The 26,601-nt window shown below is 37.1% G+C and overlaps 1 pseudogene; it reads right to left on the bottom strand.

Moving 5' to 3' along the window:
* Positions 1–24,220: 24,220 nt before the first annotated feature.
* Positions 24,221–26,276, bottom strand: LOC145076285 (importin subunit alpha-1b-like; annotated as a pseudogene).
* Between the last annotated feature and the right edge of the window lie 325 nt (positions 26,277–26,601).

Genomic DNA, 26,601 nt, shown 5'->3' with positions numbered 1-26,601 from the left:
AGGTTCCAAAACTATCTTTCCTTTAACTTTAACATCTTTCGATGTTTTGGCTGAATGTGAAGCATTCGTGTTTGGAGAGAAGTGAGACTTTGTTTTCTCCATAGGTTTCGCATGATTTGAAGAAGATTGCTTTTGAAAAATCTCTTGTTTTGAAACCTGTGGAGACTAAGACTGAGTTCGTGGAAAATTATTAGGGTTCGCATGTGAAGAGATTTTCGCATTTGGATTAGCTGATTTTTCTTGATAAACGAAGTTGGGATTTTTGGATCTCTAGAAATGCTTTCTGTCCTTTAGATTTTTGTTATATCTCGCATTTCTTTGACGTTTTGAGCTGCGAATTGCTCAGAGGATTTATGAATATTTGTCCTAGATCTTGGCTTTCTGGTGGGAGTTTTGGTTTGTATCGTTGATGTATCACTCGGAACTTTCTTGGTTCCACTTGGACTCCCCTTTTCGTAGCTCGAGTTGACTTTGTTCAGCGGTTCTGCTACGTATATTCTCTTCGATTTCCACGAGGTCATTTTTGAGAGACTTTGGTTTCTTCTGCATTATCAATTGGAGCTGACCAGAAAAGTTTATCACAACCATCTTTATTGTTGTCTTCGACCGTGGATGTTAGTTATGCTATCTGATTTTTATTCAGTCCCTTGGTTGCAAAAACTTGATTGGGAACAGTTTGAACTTTTGGAAAAACAATTGCTTTTTCTTTTACAACTTTTTATTTAACTTCATAAAAACGTGCAAAATCAACTAAATTTTCAGAAATTAAGACTTTCGCAGGTTCATGTTCGCTTTTAATAAATTCAGAGCAATCAACCTCATCCTCCATAGAGATTTCACTAATATGACTATCATCGTCGAATTCAGATGTATTTTCAACATTAAGTTTGTTTTTTGAACTCAACTTAGTGTTTAGTGAGTCAAACTTCTACACAGTATCAGATTTGATTTTCTCTTTGTCATTTTCATCCAAAAGTTGTTTCAACATATTTTTGTGATCTCTGGACTTTATGAAAGATTCAATTTTGTCCAGTCCTATTCTGTAGGCATCTGAGACTTCGTCAGATAAGACGATGGATTTGTACCTATAAAAATCTTTGTCGATTTCGTCCTCTTTCAATTCAAGAAAGGGCAAAATCATCTTATGAATTTTCTTCCAATTTCACAATCAAGATGTAACTGGGTAATATTAAAATAAAGTATTTTAGCAATCAAACAAAAATGCTTCACTGTTTTAAAAGCCCCAAATTATATCTTTGCAAATAAATGAACTCATCCCTAGACCTAGACAAATTAGACTCAAACTTTTCAATCCACACGTGCCTCTCTTCACTTTTGTTCGAAACCCTGCCGAGTTGATCGGTTAAGTTAGAATTATTCAAACAGGTTCTTTTTAATCTTTCACTAAAACTAGATACCATATATTTTAGATCATCTAATTTAGTTTCATATTGAGGCACAAAAATATTTATAGATTTAAGAATGGTGTGTACCTTGATTATCACCTTCTCGCATTCAATGATATGCTCAGTGACGGGTTTCGTAGCGAACCAACTGTCGAAGACACGACCGCCATCAGTAGTGTATCCTCTAAGCTTCGGAACTTCATTTATCACCATAAAGCACCTTCCACTGAATTATGAATCATCAAATTTCGCCACGAAGCTTGTCCCGTGAGTCGGCCTATGAACCTCTTCGTCATTGGATTCAATTGACCACACTTCGACTCTACCAAACTCATCATCCTGTTCCTGCACAATTGTAGCAGGTTTATCGTCATCAACAATCTTCTTCTTCTTGACCTCCTCCAACTTTCTAAGGAAATAAGCCTCATCATCCTCCTCTTCCTTATTCTCATTCATTCTCCGTAGCATGCACTCCTATGCTAGATGATTTTTTCCATGACAATAATTACAGCCATAGCTGGAGTCACCTACAAGCTTCTTCTCATCTTTGTTTCTTCCTTTTGAGAGTTGTTCACACTCTCATCCTTTACCTTCTCAAAACTATAACCCCCTGCCAATTTCGGTTTTTGTTGCTACTGAAATTCTTCTTTGCGGTCCTCTTTGGGTTGGACACCATCAAACCATAATCTTCTTTAGAGAGTTCACAATTGGAGAGACTAGACTCCGAACCATCATCAACCACCTTCTTTCCCTTTGACACAAGCACTAAAGAAACCATTCCAGAAACAACCTTTCCTTCACTTCTCACTTCATCTTCATGTGACCTCAAAATTCCAACGAGCTTTGCTAAGGAGTAATTTTTGAACTGCTTGTGTGCTTTAATTGTCGTCACCACAACTTTCCACTCAGACCTTAGCCTGTTCATAAACGTTACCTTCTGCTCAATCAGTTCACTTTTGATCTTGTTCTTCACCATCCTGATCAGTAGATGGTTGTAGAAGTTGAACGTTCGGTTCTGCTTCTCCTCAGGCTTCTAAACGAAAGCTCCAAACTCTGAAAGTAATAGCGTCTGGATGGAATGTTCAAGATCAACGTAACTTGAGGATAATTCTCTAAGCCTCTCCCATATTTCTTTTGTAGTTTCGCAGGAGATTACTAAGCGAAACGTTTCGTCTGGCAAAGCAAATCGAATAATTCTCATGGCCTTGACATTGCTAATTAGCTTGTCTTTTTCATATTTGGGAATATCATCAACTTCAAGAAGAAGATCGTTGTACTCTGCTTGAGTCTTGATAACTCTTTTTGTACCTGTGTGAGGAAACATCTCCTTGGTTATTGCATCCCATATCAATGAACCATTGTCTTCAAGCCCTAGCAAATAATCTTCAAAGTGTAGTGCCCATACTTCATAATCGTTTGGAAAAAGAATATGGATCCTTGTTGTAGATCTAATACCGCTTGAGAGATTGATTGAGTTAACTGAAGAATCGTCAGGATGCATGTTGTTGATTTGATAAAAACCTATAAGAACCATATGTGTAAACCTAAAATCGAGTTTATGGTAAAATAAAGATCAAGATTCAATGTCTATAATCGATGAAGTCGAAGAAGATGGCAGATTCTAGATCCTATTAAAGCGGAAACCCTAATCGCTCTTTTAACAGAAGAGATGCATATGGATTACACAGTCTCCTGATCTAATACCAATTGGTAAAAATAAAACTTGAGTGATCGAATAGATTCAAACAGGTAAAAGAATCAAGAACACAAAATGAAGATCAAATGTATCGAATGATTGTTAATCACAGCCATAGAAGAGCTTGATAAAGAACAGCTACTGTAAAGGCGTATAGGGTTTACAAAAGTGATGATTACAAGATACAGTGCATGTATGTACATTAAATAGTAAAACCCTAATAATAATTAATGGGTGGACAGGCCCAACCCGGATATAAAAACGGACTCATAATAAATCCACAATGACGCAACACTTAAGTCCCAACAGTGCCTGCTACTCAAACTTCTACTAGTGTTGCTCTTGTTAAAGCTCCTATGCCTACTGAAGTGATGGGTTTGAGCCATAAGAACATTCCTATGTGCACATACAAACCCTAATGCTTGGATCTAGGTTTCTCTAATTGAACATGCAATGTATCCAAGACTTTGATTGATAGATCTAGTGTAAACATTCAAATCATAACATATGAAATCAGATCTAAAGGAATACCTTGAGTTGCTTGCTTGAATCTTCTTGTCCTTGGAGCTTAGAGTCACAATTGTCACTCCTCTAATGGCTTACAAACACCAACTAGCAAGAGGATGATAAGAGAGAGAGGAGGGTGAGAAATCGGCCAGGGTTACTCCAATAACAAGGGTGCCGATTTCCTCAACCCTATGGGTCTTATTTATACTAGTGAGCTCCTAGGGTTTCACCCTTAAAACCCTAATTGGATAACTTAGGCCCTAAGCAATCCTATGATCCCTATGGACTAGGCCTTGGACGATTTCTAGGTTCTTCCAAACCCTAAAATCGTCCACCCTCTTATCCTTAAGGATTCATAGCCTAAAATATAACTATCACACATTTGACAGTTTATGCCCCTTTATTCAATTAATCTCTTTAAGTCACCAAATTAATTCCTAATTAATTTATGACTTATATTAATCAAATAACAATATTATTATTACTTATATTATTCTCATAATATATTAATAATATTTCTTCTCTCATTATAAATCATCTTGTCAAGTTGCTATGGTGAAGGCAACCCAAAAGGACCATGCACAACCGGGTCAAATACTTGCCAAATATAGTTAGAGCCTTAGACACTATTCCAACAGTCTCCCACTTGGATAAGTCTAGTAAATATATATACAAGCACAATCCGATTCGCAATCGTAGCTCTCAAAGATGCTGTCAAACTCTGATCTTATCAGTCCTGTCATTTAGATAAGGGATCATACAGTCCTCTGTTAAGATATTATGCGGAGAATTCTATGGAACCAATTGTCCAGCAGTTGGTTTCTCGATCTCAGATTTATTCGACATAAAACTAAATCGAACACATCAATTTAGTTCTGACCGGGCCCGACACATAAGTCAATTCAAATCATCGAGCGGCCGAGATATCGCTTTTACCCTCTTAGGATAAAAGTAACAGATAAACTTCGGCTTATATGCATTTACTTATTCACCAATCAATTATACACAACAATGCGTTTTATAACATCAATATACTGATGCGGTTTCGCATTATCAATGTACAACCAATTAACAAATAACAAACCATATATCTAGGTTTTAAGACCATATGATATTATCGTCTTCCGATCACCCTTTTTATCACATTCCATAAGGTGATTCCAGCAAGCGCGAGTTTGTTCCAATGCTCAAAACTAGTACGTAAGCACTCATGAACGTTGCAGCAAACCTTTTCTATGTCTAATACCATTTAGACAATCTACATACCAATTCATGACAATCTACTTCCAACATATGAACGATTGTGGACCATTCGAAAAATTCGATTATTCTTAATAACTCAATTATTCAGGAAGTCAAAACATGCAAAGTGAAACAATAGTTAAACAATTAACATATGACAGTAACTTTACTCATAAATAATACTCTTTTATTTAATCATCAAATGTCAATTACATTTATCTATTACAAGTTTCTAAAACTATCTAATCTAAACTAATATCATCCTTCAGTCAAATACTCCTAGCATGCTGCAAATGCTTAACCCTACTCAGTCCCTTCGAAAGCAGATCTGCTGGGATATCTTCTGATGATATCCTCTTAACCACGAGGTGTCCTTCTTCTACTAGATGTCTAATAAAGTGATATTTTCTGTTGATATGACGAGATCTACCATGATTCCTTGGTTCCTTGGTCAAGGCAACCGCTCCTTCATTATCACAGAAAATTTCCATAGGCTCCTTTATGGCAGGTACAACTCCAAGATCATCGATGAAGTTCTTCAACCATATTGCCTCCTTCGACGCTTCGCTCGCTGCAATGTACTCTGATTCGCACGTTGAATCAGCCACGGTTTCCTGCTTGGAACTTTTCCAAGTTACTGCTCCTCCATTAAGGGTAAAGACCCAGCCCGACTGCGAACGGTAGTTGTCCCTGTCGGTCTGGAAGCTGGCGTCACTATACCCTCGCACCTTTAAGTCATCACTCCCTCCGAGGACTAAATACCATACCTTGGTCCTCCGAAGGCACTTAAGGATATTCTTGACTGCAATCCAATGGGCTCTGCCAGGGTTCCCTTGATATCTACTAACCATGCTCAAAGAAAAGGCTACATCAGGGCGAGTACAAGTCATAGCATACATGATTGAGCCAACTGCGGAAGCGTAAGCTACTCGGCTCATCTCTGCTATCTCGGCTTTGATACTCGGACTTTGAGTCTTACTCAATTTGGCATTACTTTGTATCGGTAATTCTACCTTCTTCGAATTCTCCATACTAAAACGTTTCAGTACTTTATCTAAGTAAGTGTTCTGACTAAGTCCTATTAGTCTCTTTCTTCATTCTCTCACTATCCTCATTCCCAAAATATAGGAAGCCTCTCCGAGGTCCTTCATAGTGAAGCACTTCCCGAGCCAGGACTTAACCTCCTGCAGTGTCGGGACGTCGTTTCCTATGAGTAGTATGTCATTGACATACAAAACGAGGAAGCTAACTATACTCCCACTGGCTTTGACATATACACATGATTCATCTTCGCTTCGTACAAATCCAAACTCTTTGACTTTCTCATCGAAGCATAGATTCCATCTGCGAGACGCTTGCTTAAGCCCATAAATGGACTTCTCAAGCTTGCACACTCGATTGGGATGCTTCGTATCGACAAAACCCTCTGGATGAGCCATGTAAACATCCTCAGCCAACTTCCCATTAAGGAAAGCGGTCTTGACATCCATCTGCCATATCTCATAATCATGAAATGCAGCAATGGCTAACATCACCCTAATAGATTTTATTTTCGCAACTGGTGAGAAGGTCTCATCATAGTTAACTTCGGGAGTTTGAGTAAAGCCCTTCGCAACCCATCGTGCCTTATATGTGTGTACATTCCCATCCACGTTGGTCTTCTTCTTTAAGATCCATTTGCACCCAACAGTCTTACGTCCGGGCACATTATCAACCAAATTCCAAACTTGGTTGTCATACATGGATTGAATCTCGCTGTCCATTGCCTCTTTCCATTTTGCAGACTCTGGGCCTACCACGGCTTCCTTATAGCTATTAGGTTCATCTAAATTTATTAGTGTACCATCACTAATATACGTGTCCCCTTCGGTAGTAATATGAAAACCATAAAACTGGGGTTGAACTCTAACTCTTTTGGAATGTCTAAGAGGTAAGGACTCGTCAATCGGTTCAACCTGAGTTTCCTACTCGGGTTGAGCGCCAGCGGTGGAGGTTCCTTCATCACTCGATTCTTGAATCTCTTCAAGCTCGATCTACCTCCCACTGTCTCCTTGGCTTACGAGTTCTCGCTCTCGGAAAACCCCTCTTCTCACAACGAAGACACCATTGTCATTCGGTCTATAGAAGAGATATCGAAAGGATTTCTGTGGGTAGCCGATGAAAATACATCTCTCACTACGAGGTTCGAGCTTGTCGTGAGTATCTTGTCTTACGAAAGCCTCGCAACCCCAAACCTTGATATGTGCCAACGAGGGAGCTTTCCCTGTCCATATCTCGTGAGGTGTTTTGGCAACCTTCTTTGTAGGGACTCGGTTAAGGATATGGGCGACAGTCTCTAAGGCATACCCCCAGAATGAGATAGGTAGTGAATCACGACTCATCATAAAATGAACCATGTCCAACAAGGTTCGATTACGCCTTTCTGCCACACCATTCAACTGCGGTGTCCTAGGTGGCGTCAATTGCGAAACTATTCTGCATTCTTTGAGATAGTCGTGGAATTCAAGACTTAGGTACTCTCCTCCTCGATCGGATCGAAGCATCTTGATTTTCCTGCCTAATTGATTCTCCACTTCATGTTTGAATTCTTTGAACTTTTCAAACGTTTCAGACTTGTGCTTGATTAAGTCCCATATCTACTATAATCATCGGTGAAAGTCACATAGAAGCGGTTCGCATCCTTTGTGGTGGATCTAAAGGGTCCACATACATCGGTATGTATGAGATCCAATAAACCCTCACCCCTCTCACATGTACCAGTGAAGGGTGACTTGGTCATCTTTCCAAGCAAACAAGTGTTGGAATAGTGTCTAAGGCTGCAAATATATTAGGAAAGTATTTGACCCGCTTGAGCATGGTCGTTTTGGGTTGCCTTCACCATAGCAACTTGACAGGATGATTTGTAATGAGAGAAGAAATATTATTTATATATTTCTGAGAATAATATAAGGAATAATATTATTATTTGATTAATATAAGTCATAAATTAATTAGGAATTAATTTGGTGACTTAAAGAGATTAATTGAATAAAGGGGCATAAACTGTCAATTGTATGATAGTTATACTTTGGGCTATAATCCCTTATGGATAAGGGGGGACGGTTTTGGGGCTTGGGATAGATCTCAAAATCGTCCAAGTCTTATCATTAGGGTATTGGATTGCTTAGGGCCTAAGTTATCCAATTAGGGTTTAAGGGTGAAACCCTAGGAGCCTCACTAGTATAAATAGACGCTAGGGGTTAAGGGAAATCGACACACTTGTCTCTAAAGAAACCCTGGCCGATTTCTTCCTCCTCTCCCCTCTCTCTATAATCATCCTCTTGCTAGTTGGTGTTTGTACGCCATTAGAGGAGTGAAAATTGTGACTCTAAAGCTCCAAGGACAAGAAGATTCAAGCAAGTGATTCTAGGTAATCATCTAAATCTGATTTCTTATGTTATTATACTAGAATTATCATTAGAAGTCTTGGATTTAATGCATGTTAAATTAGAGAAACCTAGATCCAAGCATTAGGGTTTGTATGTGCACATAGGAATGTTCATATGGCTAAAACCCATCAACAAGACTCACATGTGTCATCTTCCCTAAGGTCGAATGACTCCAACACTCCATCCTTTTGGAGTTGGGCTATGCGCTTCTTGTTGACATGTCCAAGACGACAATGCCACAAACATGCTTTATCCATACTATTGGAAGAATCCATGCATAAAACATCATTTCCTAGGTTATCTACAATCATAACAGTTTCATAAATTCCATTACAAGGCATTGCTTCAAAGTATAAGACACCATTTAGATAAACATAAATCGAACCATTCTCATTATTAAAAGAAAATCTAAATCCTTGTCTAAGCAAATCATGAAATGAAATGATGTTTCTTGCCATATCTGGCGAGTAGCAACAATTATTCAAATCTAAACTTAATCCATTACTAAGCACTAAAGAATACACTCCAATCTTGGTGACAGGCGACGATCTTCTGTTCCCCATGATTAGATTTATTCTTCCATGCTCCACATCCCTATTTCTTCTTAGTCCCTGCAATTCAGAAGAAATGTGGTAACCACACGCGGTATCAAGGACCCAAGAAATAACATGAGATGAATCATTAGATTTAGTTGAGTAAATACCTGCGAAAGACGGCTTGATCTTTCCTTCCCTGATGGCTTGCAGATATTCTGGGCAGCTTCTTTTCCAATGCCCTATTTTGTGGCAATTTGGCACTCTGCCTCCTTCGGGTTAGGGTTGGGTTTAGTAGGATCAAATTTGGTCCCACTAGAAGAGGAACCATCTCGGGACTTTCCCTTGCGGTGGCTCTTTGACGGAGCCTTCGTCTTCTTTCCCCTTCCCTACCCAATAGCCAAAACAGGAGCAGTGGGTGGATTGGGAGTGGGTGCAACAGACTTGTCCTTGAGGTTGCTCTCAGCAACCCTTAGGAGACCTTGGAGTTTGCTTAGGGTGACCTCTTCCTTGTTCATGTGGTAGGTCATCCTAAATTGGTTGTAACACAGAAGCAAGGAATGAAGTACCATGTCGATCGCCAAATCTTCCCCAAAGTCGACATTCAACTTGCGAAGACAATCGACATACCTTTGCATCTTTTGCAAGTGCATGGTTAGAGAATCTCCATGTCCCATTTTAGCAGAGATCATGTTAGTGAAAATCTCGTAACGTTCCTGCCTCGCGTTTTGATGGTATCTCTCCAATAAGTCTTGATGCATCTCGTAAGGATACATGTCCTCATAGGACTTTTGGAATTCGGCGTTCATTGTGGCTATCATGATGCGATGAACCTTCATTGCATCATGTTCATGAGTTTCAAAAGCAGTCATTTCAGCCGGAGTAGCGATTTCTGGATTGATCTTCTCGAGCTTCTCGTCAAGGACATACTCCTTGTCCTCGTAGCGAGCAATCGTGCGAATATATCTTATCCATTCGCTAAAGTTCGTTCCATCGAAAGTCATTTTTTGGCAAAGGCTCATTAGCGTGAATGAGCTAGCAGCAACGTTGTTCGCGTTCGACATCTACAAATAGAAAGGACAAATTTTGATTAGAATTGAATCCCTAGTTATCACCCAATATGAAAAATTAGGGCTAGGATCCAACAACATTATTTACACATTAGAAAAGGGATGCCGTAATCCAACATGCAAACAATTTGAAGGTAAGTGAATGACGATTCACTAATTCTCCACCATGAAAACATAACCTTAAGTTGTAAATGTAATGAGAATTCCTAGGTTTTGATGAGATTCATTGAACTTTTCAATGGCATGTTTCAATCTCAATATGCCCCTCTCGTTTGTGACTGGGATGCCGAGGATCACAAAGTGGGTGTGAATAACCATGCAAATCTACACGGTGCCTTCATTGTTACAATCACCTATTCGATGTGCCGGTAAACCACATACGCTCCATCGAACTATGATAAACAATGAATCACCCTTTTCCACCTTTACTTTGAACCAATTAGTGTGCCGGTAAACAACACACACTCCACTAACTTCTTAGCAAGGGTGCAAAGTGTAATTTCTTGGGTTTGCATCAATTCACTTTTCCTAAAGTAACTAGGTTTGGGATATGAAAAACATGTAGTTACTTTGTATTTTAATATTATACTTTTAATGAGGAGATAGGGTTGCCTATCCTACCCGTTCGGCTAACGACCCTCCACCGATCAAGCAAATGGTGGGTGTGAGTGTACACCCATTAAGCGCCATTTTATAGGCCGCAACCTTATACCCACCTTATAGACCGGCTTCATGAATGAGGCCTACTAACGGTAATACTAGCATTTTAATTATACACACACACACACACACACACACACACATATATATATATATATATATATATATATATATATATATATATTAGTCTTGTAATATTATATATATTTGTATAGGGTTGAATTTTAAACTTGTAAAATTCTAGGGTTTGAAATTTAAATTGTCTAAATTAAACTTTTAATCACAAAACATAAATTTCAATACTTGAGGACAAGTTTTAAACTTTTAAAAACATAAGGGATCAAATAACAAATAATTTAAATTAACCATTTAATCTCATAATTATCCATATTTGACTTATTTAAATGTTTCTTGCAAAACAATTCACCAATTTAATTAAAATAATCAATTAATATCATATAAGGAAATTATTATTCAATTAATTGGTAAATATCTTTTGTTAGGTCAAGGATATACTCACATATATGTTTAAAATCAGATTTTATTGACCCATGAAGATTAAGGCAAGTTTCCATAAGAAAAACAACAAGAAATCTTGAAACTAGCTCCTTCTGACGCTCGAACTCGCCGAGTACCACAATGGACTCGCCGAGTTGAGGCCTACTCGCCAAGTACACTGTGGTACTCGTCGTGTTCATCAGGTAGAAGGAAAAAAACGATTTTTTTTTTCAATCAACAAGCAATCAACCAATGCATCAATTCAATAGAAACCAATCAAGGCTCTGATACCACTGATGGGTTTGAGCCATAAGAACATTCCTATGTACACATACAAACCCTAATGCTTGGATCTAGGTTTCTCTAATTGAACATGCAATGTATCCAAGACTTTGATTGATAGATCTAGTATAAACATTCAAATCATACCATATGAAATCAGATCTAAAGGAATACCTTGAGTTGCTTGCTTGAATCTTCTTGTCCTTGGAGCTTAGAGTCACAATTGTCACTCCTCTAATAGCTTACAAACACCAACTAGCAAGAGGATGATAAGAGAGAGAGGAGGGTGAGAAATCGGCCAGGGTTACTCCAATAACAAGGGTGCCGATTTCCTCAACCCTATGGGTCTTATTTATACTAGTGAGCTCCTAGGGTTTCACCCTTAAAACCCTAATTAGATAACTTAGGCCCTAAGCAATCCAATGATCCCTATGGACTAGGCCTTGGGCGATTTCTAGGTTCTTCCAAATCCTAAAATCGTCCACCCTCTTATCCTTAAGGACTCATAGCCCAAAATATAACTATCACACATTTGACAGTTTATGCCCCTTTATTTAATTAATCTCTTTAAGTCACCAAATTAATTCCTAATTAATTTATGACTTATATTAATCAAATAACAATATTATTATTACTTATATTATTCTCATAATATATTAATAATATTTCTTCTCTCATTATAAATCATCTTGTCAAGTTGCTATGGTGAAGGCAACCCAAAAGGACCATGCACAACCGGGTCAAATACTTGCCAAATATAGTTAAAGCCTTAGACACTATTCCAACATGAAGTTCTATCTTAAAGAATAAGTATAACTTCTTACTTTATTTCCCCCTTTTTAAATATATTTTGTCTTGCTTGTTCTTATGTTGACTTCAATACATAAGTAATCCCTTCCAAGAACAAAGCCCACGAATCCGACCCTGATGTGTTATTTAGCTTCTCTTCCTGCTTTCTTTCATCCATTTACAGCTAGTCTATTTAATTCGAACAATCCTGGCTTAGGCAAGGTGACTGATGAAGAAGGTATTGAAAAAGATCTCTTTCAACTTTTGGAAGGTATTCATTGGTAAGCTCATGCTAATCAAGATTCTATATTTTATGAATTATTGGCTGAGCAGAACTCCCTTGATCTATGATGGCTCTTAAAAAGGGAATTCCCACCTTTTTTTTGGTAAACTATTGAGTTCCAAAAACATTGGAACTATTAGTGCTTCCCTTTAACCTACATCTATCTAATTGGATCTCCATGAAGCCTTTATGGAAATCAAGTATATGTTCTCCAAGGAATTGGCTGGTCACACCCTTCGATACTCAAATCCTGACACTGAAGAAGCTGTGTTAGAACATTTCTCTGATGTCATCAGTTATGACTACTCTCTTCTAAAGCTACTTGATGCCAAGGGTGTTGATGTGGGGTCTTTGAAGAAGCATCTAGATGACATTCTTCATCAAGATGGAGTTCAATGTGGTAGCTCTTCTAAATAGTAGATACTTTGCTTGCTACCATATTACATCCTTGTTCTGTTATATTTTACTATGTTTGTACACCTTAGAGTAGGTGCTTTTGACGCTAGTTGTAATGGTAATGCTTGATTATGTATTTTGTTTTGTTATCTTTAGCTGATCATGTATGTTTGTTTCTGTTGATTTTGAGTAGTTGTGTTCCTGTATTTGCTTTTCTTGGTAGAGATTTGACTTGATCATACAACACCTTGAGTCCAAACTTGATTGTCCTTCGTCATATGACCTCCTTACTCTTACATAACTCTATGCCGTAGCCACTGACTTATGTTTGCGTTATGAATTTTCATTCGATTGTAGCTCCAACTTGGCTATATCTTCAAACCAAACCATAACTTTAAGTCACAAACCATCATATTGTCTCCTTATTTCTTATTGGAGTTGATTTACTCTGTTGAGTCCAGTGACTAAATCTTATCGACATTCTTTTCTTAAACTATGGTGATTATCTGTAATGACTTATCGAGTCAAACCATGGTTGTGAGTCGGTGGTGACATACTTAACGAAATCATGGCGACAAACATGGTGACTCTCTTATGTCGAACCATGGAGGCTATTAATTCGAACCATAGGCATGAGCCGATGGCGACTCTTTATGCTGAACCATGGTAGCTATTGGGTCGAACCATGGCTATGAGTCAATGATGACTCTTTTATGCCGAGGCATGGAAACAAACCATTATGGATATTAGGTTGAACCATGCCTATGAGTCGATGTTGACTATTTATTTCGAACCATGGTGGCTATTAGGTCAAACCATGTCTAGGAGCCGATCATGACTCTCTATGTCGAATCATGGTGATGAACCATGACGGCTATTAGGTCGAACCCTGGCCATGAGCCGATGGTGACTCTTTATGATGAACCATGGAGGCTATTAGGTTAAACCATGGCCATGAGTTGATGGTGACTCTCTATGTTGAACCATGTTGGTTATTGGGTCGAACCATGGCCATTAGCTAATGGTAACTCTCTATGTTGAACCATGGTGGTTATTGGGTCGAACCATGGTCATGAGCCGATGGTGACTCTTTATATCGAACCAAGGTGATGAAACATGGTGGCTATTGGGTTGAACCATTGTTATGAGCTTATGGTGACTTTTTTATGTAAAAAAATTGTGATGAAACATGGTGGATATTAGGTCGAACCATGACTATGAGCTGATGGTGACTATCTATGTCGAACCACGGTGGCCATTAGGTTTAACCACAACTATGAGTCGATGATGACCTGTTGTGTTTCGGATACAAATTAAAGATAAATACAACTTCTTTAAAACCAAAATTTTGAATTCATTGATCGGTTCAAATTTAATCCCTTATTCTTACAATCCAAATTGAACAAAGGATTTAAAAAAACTACATTCACTGTTTTTACTCAAATAAGGTTCTGGTATACAGAACGCCCTTCTTAGAAATGAAAAAGTCATTGGTTATGCATGTTTGAGGTTCTTAGGAGCCAATCGTCTTGCATTTTTTCCTAGAATGTATGGCCCATTCTGCCTTGCTTCTATCACCTTATAAGGACCTTCCCAATTGGGTCTCAACTTCCTTATATGTTCTTGCCTGCCGTACCGACACACTATACATCGCCATATAAATTTGACTATTTTCTTCCATGTTATGATAGCTACAACTTTAGCTTCAAGCCAATTCATGAAGTAATCTACTGCCACAATAAAAAACTTTTCTATACTTGGGGATTCCAGAAATGGTCCAACAATATCGATGCCCTATTTTAGGAACAACCATGGGCTAACTAGGCTTGTTTGCATCGTCGGAGGCAAGGTTGGGACATTGGAGTGCATTTGAAAATTATTAAACTTCGGTATGAACAAGTTTTTGTCTTTAGACTTGGTCTTCTAGAGAAATCCTATTCTTATGATCTTTTTGAAAAACCACCTTCTACCCGACATGTGCTCCACAAACCCTTACATGTGTTTCTTGTATCTCTCCTTCACCTTCGTCATGGGTTAAGCACCTTATCCATGGGGTTGAATACCCTTTTTGATACAACCTTCCTACATACATGGTATAATTTGATGTGTTGACTCATACCCTTCGTGCTTCCTTTTTGCATGCCGGTAGTGTACCCTTTTGCAAATATTGTATGACTGGTGTCTTCCTAGAGTTAGGCTCGTTCTATATTTCTAACACATGCACCGGTTCTTTTTTGATACTTTTCTTGACCAAGATCTCTACTAACACCTTTTTTTCCAAATGATCCCATACTACGAAGAACAATTTGCTTAAAGCATCTGCCTGTTTATTCTTCAACCTTGGGACCTATATGATTTGAAACATCTTGAATTGCTTGACCAATTCCATTGCCTTGGCTATATATTCCTTGATGTGTTCTTCTTTAGCTTCATACAGCCCCTTAATTTTATCAGCCACCAACATGGATTCTCCAAATACATCCACCTCCAAAATATTCATATCGAGGGCTAATTGCAGACCAACGATCAACACTTTCTACTCTTCCTCATTGTTGGATCTTTCAAAATCAAAACGTAACACGTATGTGAACTTTTCACCAGTCAGACTAGTTAAAATGACACCAGCTCCCGAACCATCTCTACTTGATGTACCATCGGTATATAGTGTCAATAAACCATTGGATGTAACCGTATCGTTAGGCTCATTTACAACACACATATCAGTTTTTTACACTTGAGGCATCTCCCTAAAAAAGTCTTCTAATTCTTGGGTTTTGATTCTTACCATTGGTTTGTACGGGATATCATATTCTCCCAATTCTATTTTCCTCTTTTGTCATTCGTTTGAACCATTCTGGTTGCATTAAGATTTGTCTTGTCGGTTGATTCGTCAACACAATAATGGGGCGAGCTTGAAAATATATTTTTAATTATCTAGCTGTGTAGACAAGGGATAATGTCAATTTCTATATATGAGAAAAATTTATCTCTGCCCCTTGGAGGACCCGACTTACAAAGTATACTAGAATCTTCTTCTTATCCCGTTTGGTAATCAACATTGTACTTATAGCTTCCTTATTGGTGGATATGTATACTACCAATGGCTCATCCAACCTTGGACTGGCTAACTTTGGGAGGGTTCGTAGGTACTTCTTCAACTTACAAAATGGCTGTTCAGCCTCCTTTGTCCATATGATACCATTTTTTACAATATGATTCTTCACAGACTAGAAAAGGGTAAGGACTGTTCTACTGATTTGGTCTGGAACCTTACTAAGGCAGCTAGCTTTCCGTTTAAGCTTTACACATCCTTTTTTGATGTTGGTTTGTTCATATTTACTACCCCTTGGACCTTATCCGAGCTGGCTTGAATTCCTGACGGGGTCACAATATGACCCAAAAACTTTCCTTTTTAGGCTGCGAATATGCACTTATTAGGGTCAAGTTTCATGTTCGTCTCTTTCAATCAAGCTAAGTTTCATCCACATCATCCAAAAAAGTTTTGGTCCTCCTTGATCTTTATCACCATGTCATCTACATACACTTCTATGTTCCTTCCGATTTGTTTTTAAAAAACTCGATCAACCAATCTTTGATATGTTGCCTCTGCGTTTATTAAACCAAAAGACATCTTTCAGTATCAGTAAGTCCATATTTCAGTGTGAAAGGCCATTTTATTCTCGTCTTCCTTTGCCATTTGTACATGGTAATAATCATTATATGCATATAGAAAGGATTTCCACTTATAACCCCCAACAACTTACTTTTTTTTTTTTTTTTTTTTCTATTTTTGGCAATGGGTAGCTGTCTTATAGATAAGATTTACTCAAATCTGTGAAGTCAACACACATCCGCATCGTACCGTCACTCTTTTTAACCAAGAAAGGGTTTGTGTAACATCTACTTTTCATGTACATTTTCTCTTAAGTTATTTCTAAAAATTACTTTTTTGAGGGTTTTGACCGACCATGGTGTGGTGATGGAGAATCACCATGGTGCGGCCATGTCATTAAAATCTGGACGTGTCATTTTCTGTGGCCGTGACACGACATATGAATGACCAAAACGGGATAGTGGCTATGGGTTCTAAAGCATATACCTTGGGATTTGATCCCTCTTTAAGGACTCTAGCTTCTAGGGTTTCCTCACTTGGCAACCTCAACCTTATGAGATCCTTACCCTTCCAAATCCAAGCCCTTATAATTGTTTATTGAGCTTGTTTTGTGGTTTTTGTCAAACTTGAGGCAAGGAAGAAAGGAGTGAACTTAGATCCACCATCTACTTCATAAATCTGAGTCATTTAAGGTATTAAGTTTGGAGCTTGACGTTCATTTTATTAGATATAAGTTTTTACACCTTTTTGGTGGTTTTAAGTCCCTTTCTTAGAGATCCTTTGAGTTGAGCAACACCTGGACCAATTAAGTGACCAATATGATTCATGGACTTAAGAGTTGGAAGAAAGGTGTGCTTTCATGCTCCACGTTGTGGTCATAAATGTATCTCAGCTCACTTGGAAGTTAGGTTTTTAGTTTGGGTACTCATAAGACTTGGGAATAGATAAAATTAGAAACTTTATCCATGAAGAACATTAGGATCATCAAATCTAACGTTTTGAGCTATGGAAGTGAAAGGTTAAGTTCTTAATACATTAAGTTGTCTTGAGGCTTGTCCATAGTGTGATGGTATGCATATCACGACGCGGTGGCGGGTTTACCTGCGACTATGTTGTCTTGTAGCTACCATGGCGTGACCATGGTGTTTGCCACTGTGTAGTGACTCATGTATTGACTATTGAATTTTGACCCTTATAAAATTCTAGGTGGATGTTGTATCTAGGTGGATGTTGTATTGGTTTGTTGCCATGTGACGAGTGGTTGGGATATCTGCTTTCATCTGTGAGGTGAGTTTACTCACTATACTTTATACTACATTATGGATCCTTTGTATGATAGGATGTTAGTAATAGGGGTGAGCAAAAGTGAACCTTGATACCAAAAAACCAAAAAAAACCAACGAAACCAAAATTGACAGTTTGGGTTGGTATATTTAGAAACCTAAAATTTTGGTTTGGTTTTGGTGTTAAGATTGTACAAAACCGAGACAAACCGAACCGAACCAAAGTTTATATAATATATGTATTATGTGTTTTATATATATATATATATATATATATATATGTGTGTGTGTGTGTGTGTGTGTGTATGTGTGTGTGAGTGTGTGTTCTTAGAGTTTTAAACAAAAAAGAAGGGTGGTTTGTTGGTTAAGGCACATGAGCATTATAAGATAGGTCATAGGTTCAAAACTTGTGTACTCTAGTTTCTTTCTTTTCTTTTGCCAACTATGTCTAAAATGCTACCTCGTTTCCTATATCTAAACTCAATTAATCTACTCTCCCATATAAACACACACCTTTAGCCTTTATTTACCTCTTAGCTTTGTGTCCCTCATCGCTTAAGGGACCAAAGAATTATCCACCTTCAAGTTTATACAAATGATTATTGGAGGTGAGTTATGAAATGGTATGAGGATTGGTTTAAGTTATTAAAACCAAACCCGAACCTAAAAACCGATTCTAAAACCAAAAACCGGAACACTCAACCTATTATGTCGGGTATCGGTTTGGGTTTAATATTATTGAAACTGATCATTGTCGGGTTAGGTTTAGTTTTAGGTAGAAACCGACCCAAAACGACCCATGCATAACCCTAGTTGGTATGTTGTAGGGTTCTTTTAGGCAGGTCGATTTGTCATAGTTACCTGTTGTTGTAATATGGTGGAGACGGTTGTATTGAGGTTGATGGTGGGTTTCGTTTAGACGCCTTCTCCTGATATCACAGTGCAAAAATGGAAGGTAGATCGTTAGTCGACGTCCGGGAGGGGCTCTCGGGACGAAGTTCCGACGATCTAGTCAGTGTATGTTCTAAAAGAGAAAGTGTATTCACAAGAAGAAGAGTTATGTCCCCTCTTCACGTGGAAGAAGGGTCCTTTTATACCTGGTTTGAGAGGCATGTGGGCCCCAACTGATTATGTTGGACATTCCTTCGTGAGACGTAACGTAGTGGAATCCTACTAGAAGATCCTTCGTTACACCCTTTTTGCATCCTCTCCTCATTGGCTAGAGGAGGATCTTTTAGTTTTACGTAGATCATGGTTATCGTCTGACGAGCATGTGGGACGCTCTGAATGGTCCCATGCTCGTCGGGGTGTTATTCCTTGGTGAGGAGGTTATAGCCCTGCTCTGCGCCGTAACTGTCACGCTTGTGTCTTTTGCGTTGGCGAAGATACGACCTTGGCCTCGGACTTGGTCCGACTGATTTCAGCTCATGCTAAGCCCGATACTAGTTTTGAATTCTCTTTTTGATGTTTCCTCTAAGGGATATGTTAACACATGTGCTTGCTTGTTTGGTGGTTTGTTGTTATATGCATATATTGACATATTATGGATGGGTTGAGTGCTGAAGGCGAAGATACATGGTCGGTCCAACTCTATGTTGTTGGCTAAAGGAGGGTGGTCCATATTTATGTTGTAGGCCCAGGGAGGGCGGTTCGACTTTATGTTGAAGGCTCGAGTTGCGGTCCAGTCTTTTTTTGTAGGCCTGGTGTGCATGCATTGTATGTGTATTGCTTTTCTGGGTATTTTGGGGGAGCTCACGAAGACTTGGCTTATAGTTGTGGATATAAATACTTTAGGTACTTTTGAGGTTCGGGGAAAAGCAAAGGCATGACTGTACACACTATCCTAAAGATGTTATGATTTGAGAGTTGTTAAGTCACTATACTTTGACCGATTTTTCTTTGCAAAACAATTGTTTTATGGTGTTGAGTTTTTGAAAATGGCTACTATCCCTCTTTTAATTTTAAAAATTTCCACTATGGTTTTTGGGATGTTACAAGTTGGTATCAGAGCCTGGTTTGAGGCATTTGGATGAGCACTCGTGCAATTCTTAACTTAAAATAAAGATCTGCAAATCTTTTACAACCATTTTCTAAAAAGTAAACTTAGAAGGAGAAGGAGGATGTGATGCGTGTAGTTAGCTAGAGATCAAGGAAAAGTAATTCCTCAAAATATCTACACTTGTTATATGATTATTTTCTGATATATAATTGTGAGAACGGCTAGATAGTAAATAGGTTAGGGATCCTTAGGAATTTCATCGTAGATTTGCCTGATGTTGTGATTCCTGGTAGCCTCAAAATTTCTTAGTTGTGTTCTATAGAATTGATACTATTACCGTTGGTAACTAGGTGTGTGCCTCATAGTTGTACACGATTAGGGTTTTTATAGCCTTAGAATGCATCATTTGTCGTTACTTCTTGTTCATTGTTTGGTTGTGGGCTTAGGGTAGAATCATTTATTTGACTATCTATCGAACCTTGTATCGTGTACGATTGGCATATGCAAGGCAAGCAAAAGTGATAGTAAAGGTTTCTTGTGGGTAGGTGTGGAAGGTAGTATGGGCCCGTACTACCAGAAACATAGGACCCGTATGAGTGTCGAGGAAACCTTCAAATTCTAATAAGTAGATAGCTGAGTGTATAGTGTGATGAAATGAGAAAAAAAATTCAGTAAACCTTAGACTTGAAGAGTCGAAGAGTTGAGAATACTGAAATAGAGTTTTAGAATCGTCAAGCGGCTAGTAATGCAGGAAATAAAGAGTTGTGAATCAACCAAGTTAATAACAAAATGTATTCTATGCTTAAGATCAATGATTCAAATGTGTCTCATATTCATCCGAATTCAGTTACAAGTGTTTGAATGTAAAACACACTAAAACTCTCAAGTGGCTCTCTGAAAACTAGTCTAAATAGAAATTGTGTAGAATGAGTAGGAATGAAGCAGGAAGAGCAGAATTGAGCAACTTTATAATGGATCCCAAGGGCCCTATTTCTAGGCTTTGGAAAAGCCCATGACATGGCTTGACCAATCAGGTGTTGACAGGTCATCATGACTTAGTCATCAGTTGACACCTTTCATACTTAATAGTGAATGGGTGGAATATTCCAATTCTGTTAGGGTTTGATCCAAGTTATGAGTCTTCATATTTCTTAATCCTTCTTGATCAAATTTGAAAACGTAATGAGGAACATGAGCATCTTGTTTCTTAATTGTCCTCTAAGATGTCATCGACTTCCAAAAGTGTTGTTGATCATGTTGAGTTGTTTCTTGAATGTTGGAATGTGTTTTGAACTTGAAGATGTACAACTACATGTTCATGATAGAAGATGAACGAATTTCATGTGCCATTGAGTACTTGGATGTGCCATGATATGCCTTGTGCAATCTTGTTGAGCCATAAATGTGATCATGTTGATCCATTACCTTCATATGAGCCACCAAGTATTCATGTTGATCTACCAACATCTTGTTTAGCCATAGAGTTGTGGATGAGCCAACAGTGTTTCTGATGAGCCATGAATATTCCAAATGATCCACCAATATCTTGATGTTCCATATATGATCTAAATGAGCCCACTACTACAAAAGCAACCTTTTAGGACATGCAATGCGTGTCGTAAAACGCTCATACAACCTACAAATGCGTGTCAAGGAAGGCCATGTCATAAGGAAAGACGACATGCTTTTGTGCGTCGTCTATTTACGACATGCATTTAAGACACGCATTTATGACGCACATTTACGACACACATTGCGTGTCAAGGAAGGCCCTGACATAAAGGAAGATGACATGCATTTGCGTGTCGTAACCTTAAGACATGCGTTTAGGACACACATTGCGTATCATTAAAGCCCTGTCATAAATGAAGATGACACGCATTTGCGTGTCATAAGCTTCAACAACCATTTACGATATACATTTACTACGCGTCTTTACGATACTCATTTACGCATAACACAAGAATATGGAAACAAATGCATACCAAAACAATCAATTTCATCCAATAACATCATGTCAATAAATTGTAATACATTGGTATTAAGGGTATCTGATTGTACACTGTTATTAAGAGTTTTTAACTAACTATATAACCTAATACTACATTGCTATTAAGGGACACCTTCTTGTTTCTACTTCTTATTGTTATGCTTCTGTTCCCACATGATACCTGTTTTCATCATCAACACATTAGTATTCAGAATAGAATTAACAAATCATTCCATTACCCCTTTCATCAAAATTCCATTCCATCCAACCAAATAGTTTCCCAAGTAATTAACACTTTCATACCTCATTCAAAAGGGAGTTTGCATCACAATGATTGATGGAGGACAACTGATTTGTATGTCTTGATTCTGATTGAACTGAGAAAACAGGAAAACTTAATGTGAAAAAAACTTTTAATCTAAATTACAAGTTGAAATGAACTTCATCAGAAGCGTGCATTAATGAGTAAAGAAAAATATACCTGTAACTATAGTTTTTCACAACAAAATATAGAGGTGGACCAATTCTAAGATACTCTGAGACATTATTAAAATAACCCTGCAGAAGAAATGATATTTCAAAAACGTTTTAACTATTGACGTATTACCACATAAGCTCAAATTTTTATAAATAGTTGTATCAGAAGCTTATCATACCTGATGATATGAATCTCGAGGTAGAACTATTTGTTGTTCTAAACCAGGTTGAATCCTTATACATAATTGCTTATAAATAATTAAGATGAAAAATTGAAAAGTATTAGAGGGGTGTGAATTGAAAAATTATTGGAAAACAGATTAAGAATATTCGAATAAAAAAACTTACAATGCTGGTCATTGATGATGCAGCGAACAAAGCAATGACTAGAAGTTTAACCACCCATAGACCTAAGATGGGTGCATTTTCTTCACCAAATGACATGATCAAGTAGAGCTGATGAAACAAATCTAACTCTTTTCAATAATCCAGACGTAATTTGTTTATACCCTAAGAAAAATGAAATTATCATAATTTTAGTATATGGAAAGGAATTTAACTTCACATTGAAAAAAATACTCATTCCATTGGCCATTACCTGTTTGAAATTGGGCATTAGGTGGTTCTTTATCTAGATCTGTTGTGGAAACAAAGACATCTACCCTGGAAGATCAGACTTTCCTGAAGGGTTTTTGGGACACGGTGTTTCGAATGAAAAAAAAATCGCAGAACCACCATCTAAATCAAAACTAGAAGCCTGCATAATTACACAACATCACAATTAGATATTAAGGATAATTTTCAAAATAATAAATAAATAAATGAAAGTTGGTTGCTATTTCTTGCATTTAAGCACACAAATATGGACTTATAATAAAAACATACATTTTGAGTTTACCGGTGAGAGGACACCATGGTTTGTTAAGAAACTCAAGTTGTTCAACTCCAGTTGGACTATTTTTATCATTACTTAATCCTTCATCTTTTGGCCAAAATGCATTCCCATAATGAGAAAGACCAATAATAACCTTGACTTATATTAGGACAAGCACTTGAATTTGGTCGAGAAGATGTTTCCAGTTTGATATTTAAGATGAGATTCATATGAGAGAATCAAATATAAAAAACTAAATTTAACCCAAAAAAGATGAATTTAGGAGATAAAAGTAATTGATAATTATATTATATCATTCCAATGTGGAAAACAAGCATAACTTTTAGATTACACTGTAATGCTTCATTCCATTCCCTCTTTGATTACTACATACCAAACACACTACCTTAGTTAAAGTAACTATGACAGGAACTGCAGTTGTGTCAAATTGTAGAAACTCTTCATCACGAACATCAACTTCTGGTTGTTTGTCAAAAGGAGCAGTTGAAGCAACTATGACAGGAGCTGCATACCAAAAGCAACCTTTCCTTGAATTGAATAAATAATAATAATAATAATAAAGTAAGATTATTCTTTTTAAAAAGAAAAAAGAAAGTTATATGATGTTACCTTGATAGCAACACCTAATTCAGACTACTATCAACCAAGTACACACTTAACAAAACCTTATTACAACCTAGATAGAATTAATATCTAGTTATTTTCAGAAAATAATATTGTAGATCAATAAAAAAAGTTCAAAAATATTAAAAAACTAATGGAATAAAAGAATCACCCCCAACTTAACAAAATGGAAAGCATTACATTCTATAAAAAAAGATCAAATTCCATTCCATCAAGAAAAATAAACTTATTTTTCATTCCAATGGAATGAACCATTTTATTATATACTATATATCTTATTTCAAATAGAAAATAATAAATCTCTTAAATGTTTATAAAAAAACTATATACCATAAAATCTTAACATAACATAATTAAATAATCGTTTTGACGTAAATTAGGAAAAAGATTAGTTTGATTGAAACTTAAGAATAAATTTAAAAAAAGTTTTTCTTATTGAAGAAAAATAGATAATACAAATAAAACTAATTTATAAGTATAACATTATCATTCCTTTCCTTCAATGCATTAAAAAAAACCCCTCCCTAATGGAATGAAATTCAAACCAAACATGATGTTTTTTCCATTCCGACGGAATCAGTCATTCCATTCCAAGGGTATTCAAAAACACACATATTATTACTACCTACCTCAATTAAAGTTGAATCCACCAGAAGGAACGGAAAAATCACCACCTCCAAAATGGAAACTGCCACCAGCAGGAGGCTGAGTTGCAGCTGCATCGCCAGGTGGCATGGCATCATCCTCTTCCTCCAACCAATTAATAAGTCTCAAGAAGTTTCACTGCTTTCTAATAAATCTCATTGTTATCATTCTCTGTAAATTCTCAATCTTCTCCAACCCTTCTGCATCATCAACCATATGTGCATAATGATTCACATCCGCTGATCTTCCCAAATTCTTTTCTACTTCACTAACTTTTAATATATTCTCTAGCCCTTCTAAAAAAACTGTCACTATTCTTGGGTCTGGACATATCAGTAAATCACACAAAGGGTTAATACATCCCTCAATTACCAAATACTTGCATCCACCATTTTATTATCAGTAAATATATAGCTTTTTAGATGTAAATACTTAACAAATTATAATGAAAATTTAAGTTTATGAATCTTACTAGATTTGGTCATGGCTTCCACCAGAAGTAGCATTTGAGATAGCCCATGCAGCCTCCTTTTTGATGTCAAATTCTGCATTTTGAAGCAGATGAATAACAAGGCCAATGATATTTGCTTCAATGACTGTCTGTAAAAATCATAAAGCAGATATATCAGTCAAGAAAATAATGTTAGATGCTTAAATCTTGATGAAAATTTCAATTTATGACATGAATCTGCTCCTTGTTACCAACAGTGATGTTTGATATGGTCCAACAAGCTTCTTTCTTAATACTTTTTTGTGGTTATTGGTCAACAAGTTAAGAAGATAAGGCAAAGCTATGACTTCAGTTTTACCCATCTTCACTCTTGCTGAACCATTTGCAACATAAACTAAGTGTTTTTATTAAATAAAAAAGAATTTGAAAATGCTTTTACCTGACAATGACTCCAGTTTCAACAAATATGGGGCGATAAGTTAATCTTTTACACCCATCTGTACAAAGGTCTTGAGCAATTCCTCCCTGTATAAAATGATTTTTTCCAACAATTCATATTTAAACACCGTTCTAGAATATAACTAACTTTAGACACATAAGGCTTGGGAACAAATGTTTTTAAGAGCAATTTGAAGAAAAGTTACTAGCCTTTTAAGGAAATTGTTGATCAGTGAACAAATATGGAGCTTAATAGATTGCTTAAAGAGTACCCTGGTGCTGATTCTTGGCTACAATATAAACAATAATAATATTATTAGATGCTTTTATTAATGTCAGAATAGATGCAAGACCAGCTCTCAGGATAGGAACAACCTGGAAACAAAGAAGGGCTTATTAGTTAACTAAAATTCACTATTAAAGACAACTTTTACATTATAGTAAACCCAAAATAAGTCTTTTTTTCCAAAGAGTAAACCCAAAATAAATCTTTATTCTAAACCAAAATCTATACATATAACTTTCTATCAACATAGGTTTCATCCAAATCAAAATCAAAGCATTAGAACAGTAAATATAAAAATTATACATGACTGTTAAGAGAAAAAAGATAGAGAACCTGGTGATTTGGAAGATCGATTGAATTTGTACATACATGGTATTCAAGAGCTTCATGGAAACACGAAAAACAAAATCAAAATGATAAAAACACAAAAAAAAACCATACATTTGATAGATTATATGCATCCAATTATACTTGCCTGTAAGAGTGAGTGTGCATATTTTAGAGATGAGGGAACAGTGGCCTAGGCCACATCCAACATTGGTAGGTTACCCTTTTTTATGTGAAATATTGATGGCGGTGATGTGGTTTTACCCAAGAATTTGGTGGTTCTTAGCATGCTGGTTTACAATGAGTTGATTTTATGAGGGCATTCGGATAGAGAAAGGTAGCAAGTCTGGATTGATTTCATAAGGGTCGAACCCACCCATCGTTGTTATCTTCCTTCTCCAAATATGGAATCTAACAACATCACATGTACCTGCTTCTACAAAGCTTGACAACGACATTGTTAGGTTTCACAGTCTGGACAACTCGTTCGATGTTAACAACGATTTTTCAGAAACATGACTCGTACCTAGCAACCAAATAGTCCCAGGCTCCAGAAACTCGGTTCGCGATGCCGGAACAGGGCCAAACTGACTCTTTCTACTTACAACTAAGGTTCCTTCATCGGCTAAATCGAGCAATTTCGGGTGCATCTCAGTAATTATGGCTCTAGATCTGCTTAGGATTTTAGACTTGAAGTTGAACTCGATGTAGGGAGGGGGAGGAAGAGCAGTGATGATCTTTGTATGGAAAAGAACACACCTAGGGCAAATGAGGGGAAACAAA

Source organism: Lactuca serriola, chromosome 9, assembly GCF_051521515.1.
Source record: "Lactuca serriola cultivar US96UC23 chromosome 9, Lser_US96UC23_V15, whole genome shotgun sequence".
In the NCBI taxonomy this organism is placed as follows: Eukaryota; Viridiplantae; Streptophyta; class Magnoliopsida; order Asterales; family Asteraceae; genus Lactuca; species Lactuca serriola.
Note: the sequence above shows the minus strand (reverse complement) of the source record. Positions and strands in the feature narration are given on the sequence as shown.